This window comes from Dryas octopetala, chromosome 4 (genome assembly GCF_963921425.1).
Source record: "Dryas octopetala chromosome 4, drDryOcto1.1, whole genome shotgun sequence".
Lineage (NCBI taxonomy): Eukaryota > Viridiplantae > Streptophyta > Magnoliopsida > Rosales > Rosaceae > Dryas > Dryas octopetala.
In genome coordinates, this window is record NC_141369.1 from 203,201 (window position 1) to 209,200 (window position 6,000).

Consider the following 6,000-nt stretch of genomic DNA (forward strand, 5'->3'; position numbering starts at 1 on the left):
CAAAATGAAAAGATGCCTTAGGACCACTTTACCCTTTTGCTGACAGGATTTCTGAGCTGTCTTTGGAGAACCATTTGGAGGTCTTAAGCAACTCAGAAATTTACGTTTTATATATCAATAGAAATCTCTGGATGTCTTCTTTAAAACCATATATTATATGTCTCAATCCAAGCTCGGACTAAAAAGTTATGCCCCACACAATGCAGCTGACTCAGTTCTCCTTGGGTGCAGTTTTGGGCTGACTTTGAAATTCAAAATAAACACCTTACAAGTCTTCAAATGTCATGAAATTTAACCTGGAATAACTTCAAGGTGTTACCTTCTATCTCCAATTGGATTCATGTCAAAATCTATTAAATAAATGGTGAAATTTTTCATTTTATTGCTCGGAAGCCAAAAACACAAAACTAAATGAAATTTAAAGCTTTTAATCAAATGAACTTACAAAAACTAAGTAAGAGGAATATAAAAGGATGTGAATTTATGAGCATATCAACTCACACTCACTCAACCAATCTCTCATCTCTGAAGTCTGATCTCTCTCTATCTTTCTCTCACAAATCACAATCTCACAGTCATTCTCACTCATTCTCAGTACAAGCACAAACTCGCCAAGCTCTCAGTCTCAGCCTCTCACTGGAGCTCGGATCAGAGGCTTCGGGTGTCGAAGGTCTGGAGCGATCATCGGAGAAGAAGAACGAGCCATCGTCGCGTCGAAGGCCTTCGAGTCGAGCCGTCGGCGAACCAGAAGGCAGAAACCCTCAAACGGTCAAACCCAGGCCAGAATCACTCTGTGTCTCACTCACTCTCTCTCGATCTCGACAAATCCAAAATCAGAAGGCAGAAACCCTTAAACCCAGAATCACTCTCTGTGACTGTCTCACTCAGTCACTCACTCACTCACTCACTCTCTCTCTCTCTCTCTCTCTCTCTCTCTCTCTCTCTCTCGATCTCGACATCATAAGGCATAAACCCTTTTTGATTCTTAGTCAGTCTCTCAACTCTCAAGCTCTCAGCCTCTCAAGCTCTCACTGATCTCTGGAGTCTCGATTCCCTCTGTCTCAGTCAATCCCTCAAGCTCTCAGCAACATCATTTGGTTTCTCATTTCTCTCGTTGCAAATCAAAGACTCAATCCTTCAAAGAGTCAAAGGTACTCTGAACCCACAAGTAATATTGCTTAGCTTGATATTTTTGTTTTTATATATAACTATTAAATGTTCAATGCAGATGAATCCCACAAGTAATATTGATGAGGAGTCTGGTGAAGTTTCAGTGAGAAACAATGTGGATGAAAGTGTTGCAAATGTAGATGATACAACAGCAGATACAAGCCCTACAAACAAAAGGGGTAGAGGCATGGCAGTAAGTAAGCTTAAATTAAGATCTCCTACTTGGACTTTGTTTGACCTATTGCCTTTGAGTCCAGATAAAAAGAAGCGTGCTAAATGTAGACAATGTGGTGTGATATATATATCTGTGATAGTCAATGTGAGACGAGTAATATGTTGAGTCACATGAAAAATTGTCCTAAGAAAACACATGGTGATTTGCAGCAATTAATGCTATCACAATCTGGATTGTGATCCCCAAAATTTGAGCATGAGAAATTTAGGGATTTACTGATAGAAGCAATTATCAAACATAATTTGCCTTTTAGCTTTGTTGAATATGAGGGCATTAGAGCTTTGTTTGCATATATATTCCCTGATATCAAGCTGCCTTGTAGAAATATTGTTAAGGCATGTGTTTTAAGGATGTTCAAAAGGGAAAAACTTAAACTTGATAATTTGTTAAGTATGGTTCCAGGAAAGATTTGCTTAACATCTGATTTATGGACCTCTGTGACCAATGGGTACCTAACTCTTACAGCCTACTTTGTTGATCATGAATGGAGATTGCATAAAAGGATTTTAAACTTTTGTTGTATGCCCCCCTCCACATACTGGTGTTGCTTTGTGTGAAAAAATTAATTCATTATTGACTGATTGGGGGATTGAGAAGAAATTATTTTCTATTACTTTGGATAATACTTCTGCAAATAACTGTTTTGTTGAACATTTGAAGAATCAATTGAACTTTAGAGATCTACTATTAATGAATGGTAAATTCTTTCATGTTTGTTGTTGTGCTCACATTTTAAACTTGATTGTCCAAGAGGGATTTAAAGAAATTGATCCCTTTGTGATAAAGATTTGTGAGTGCATCAAATACAAAAAGGGTTCAGCTGGAGGAAACAAAAGTTTTTTGATTGTGTTGCACAAGTAGGGATAGCAGGTAATAGGAGAGGCTTAAGACAAGATGTGCCTACTAGGTGGAACTCAACCTATACCATGCTTGATAGTGCACTTTTTTATCAGCGTGCTTTTATCAATCTAAGTGTAACGACCCGACCCAAATTCTCACTAGAGAATTAAATTTTTATTTAACTATGTTTTTAAGAGGTTTATAAAAGATGTTGGGTTGTATTTTAAAGATTTTGAGATTTATTTGGAAAATAAAAAAAAAGGGTTTTGATTTATTTATTTTGTTTTAATTTAAGCTTGACCCAAAGTTGACTTTTAAAATAAATGAGTTTTCGATTTTGACTTTGGGTCCGTTAAATAGGTTTCGATCCCCCGAGTTCATAGACACGTAGCACGCTTCGATCCGAGTTACAGTTTGAAAGATATGGGCGTTTGAAGCGAGGGGCAATTTCGTAAAATGACAAATTAGGGTTTAAAAATCAGATTTTCTAGACATTTCTCTCTCTCTCTAGAACTTTCTCTCTCTCCTTTATATCTCTCTCTCTCCCTGTCTTCACTCCTCCCCCGCACCCTCTCCCCTGTGCGCACCAGCCCCAGCCACCCCCACTCACCTTGCCGTCGACCACCACTCGCCGACCTGGCCTCTGGCTCCGGCGAGCTCCCCCTAGACGCCGAACACCCCCCGGCCTCCTCTCTCCCCGAGTTCTCTCTCTCTTCTCTCTCCTCTGCGCGCGGCCAACCCAGCCAACCCAGCCACTTTCGGCGGCTGTTCCATCGACCCCGACCACCGGCGACCTCCCCCGTCGGCCGATCAGCTCGGCCCGACCCTCCTCCAGTCAGCCCAGCTCCCATACGCGCGAGAACGAGGCCAGAGGAAGCCCAGCCCGCCGCCACTGCTCGCCGGATTTCCGGCCAAATCTCAGCCCATTTCATCCCTATTTTTGGCGAGACGATCGCGGCTCGGAACGATTCGGCGGAGGATCGGAGCTAGGATTCTCACTGTGAGTGGACTTGGTTTCTTGAACGTTTTTATAAATTCATGGATTTGTTCATGTTTAATATCTTGAGTAATTGATTTCTGAGTAGTGAGTTGAATTTTGTTTCTCTTCAAAATGATTTTCATGAACTTCAAGATTTAAGTCATGATTTTTATAATGATTTTATCTAAATATGATGACTTGTGAAATTGACCTTGATTTTAATTGAATTATCGGTTTGAAATGCTTTATTTGCACATTTAATTATTGGAAAACCAAATATGAGATTTTATTTAGCTTTGAAAGTTTGTAAATGAGATTTCCATGTTGAGTATTGACTTTGTTAATTTGGGAGTTTTCGTTGTGGAGGATAACTTATTTTGAAGTTGGAATTTATGCAATAAGTTTATGGATTTAAAGTTTCTTGGAAAAGTACAATTATTCTATTCTTGGTGGAAAAATGATTTATTTGGGTTATGGAAAAATGGTTTTTAAACCACCCTTTGCAGTACCCTCCAGATTATTAGATACATAGGTCTTTGGGACCCATCACGGCACACATATAGGCTTTGGGCCGTGTGTCGGGATGCTTCGCCCTTTGGGGGCTGCTCTGCGTGCACGTACGACCAGGATTTGCCTGCACGTGCTGATTTTATTCACACGTGTGTATGGCCAGGATATTGCCTGCACGTGTTGGATTTACTCCACGCGTGTGTATGGCCAGGATATTGCCTGCCTGTGCGATGCAGGAATTCCGCACAGGTGTATGGCCAGGTTATTCAGGGTATATAGCATGGTGGGAAATGAAATTGGTATTTTCAAGGGTTTAAGTATGGATTTTAAATGAGAAATACCCTTCGAGTTTTATAGTGATTCTGATCTTTATTATTTTTATGACTTTGTTAATTTAAATGGTTGACCATTGAGAAATGTATCTTGATTTGTCTCTTATTTGAGTTCCAATAGTTTATAACACTCTTAAAGTTTGGAAATGATTTTAAAACTGGGGAATTTCAAGAGTGACGTGAGGTCTTTGAACTACACGTGGTTTTGAAGGAATTTCTGAAAAAGAAATTTACTTTTGTTTTTGTTTCCATAAATTTGTCCACTCACTGAGCCTATCTCACCATTTTCTTGTTTTGTCTTAAATTGTCCCCCAGGTAGTGGCTTTGGTGGAGGTCGAGCCAATAACGTCGAGGCATTCGCGTCCATCTCCCTAGTCGGACTCTGTAGGCGACACTTTATTATATAAAATTTTCTTGTAATAGGATAGGAGCTCTGATAACCATTCTACAAATTTTAAGTTGGATATCTGTGAAATTGCTGGGTCTGAGACCCTATTTTGGTTGTGGTAGAGGGGGGTTGCTGTATAGAAGTGCTATTTAACAGGTTTCGAATTCTGGGTTAGTCCAATTTCAGGGGAGGTTCTGTCGAAATTTCGGTAGGATTTTCCTTGAATTTGGATTCCCGCAGGACCTTTTCGGGTTTTCAGGGTGGAATCCGGGGGCGGTCCTGTCACTAAGGTTAAGTGATTCAAGTTTCATTTTTTGCCCTTCTATACAAGAGTGGGATAAAGTAGGGAAGATTTCAAAATTTTTGGATATTTTTATGAAGTTACTTGCTTATTTTGTGGAACAAAGTACCTTACATCAAATTTATTCTTCCCTAAAGTGTTCATAATCCAACACAGTATTAAATCAGCCATGGAATATAGGGATAATTTCATGAGAAGGCTGGGAACTTTTATGAACTTAAAGTTTGAAAAGTATTGGTCAGATTACAGTTTTATTCTTGCAATTGCAATTATTTTGGATCCTCGTTATAAATTGCAGTTTGTAGAATGGGCTTATACCAAGCTTTATGGTCAAGATTCTTATGAATTCAAAAGTGTTAGTGACACATTGTCTTCTCTTTTTTATTTGTACGTACAAAATCTACCTCATCTTGTTAATTCAAATCGTCCAAGGAATGAGACAGCTAGTCACACAGAAGATGGAGACATCATTTTTGAGGTAATTGCTTGTTTTCTTTATATAATTGCTTGTTTGATAATTATTTGTCTTTTTTTTATAAGTGCTTGTTTAATAATTTCATGTTTTTTATAAACCTTTGTAGGATTTTGATAATAGTTATAACAATGGTGTAGCTTCAAGTACAAAAACTGAATTGGATAAGTATTTTGATGAAGAAAGGCTAGACAGAAAGCAGAGTTGGATGTTCTTTCTTGGTGGCAAATACAATTTCGTTATCCTATTCTTTCTCATTTAGCTCGCGATGTGCTAACAATTCATATTTCCACTGTTGCATCCGAATCAGCCTTTAGTATTGGTGGTAGAGTACTAGATCAATATCGCAGTTCATTATTATTTGAAACTGTTCAAGCTTTATTATGTACTCGAGATTGGATTTTCAGCACGGGAGGTAAATTTTATGTATAATTATACTAGTATGTTTATTTTTTATTCTCATAAAGTAATATTTGTAATTGGTTTTTTTTTTTTTTATGCTTAGTTTTAGATAAAGAATGTGCTGACTTGGAACAACTTACTGAAGATGTTTTCAATTTGACTAATGAGGATAATGGAAGCAGATCTGGACAATGCTCTAATAGCATTTCTATTGATTGATGAAAGGTGCTGTATAGCTTGCATTTCTATTGTTGTGGTTGTAATATTTCTATTGATGATTGATGCAATTGAAAGGTATTGTATCTCATCTCATATGTGTTCTGTTTTAGGGAAGAATTAGAGAAGTAGTTTTTGGTATGGAAGTTTGGAAG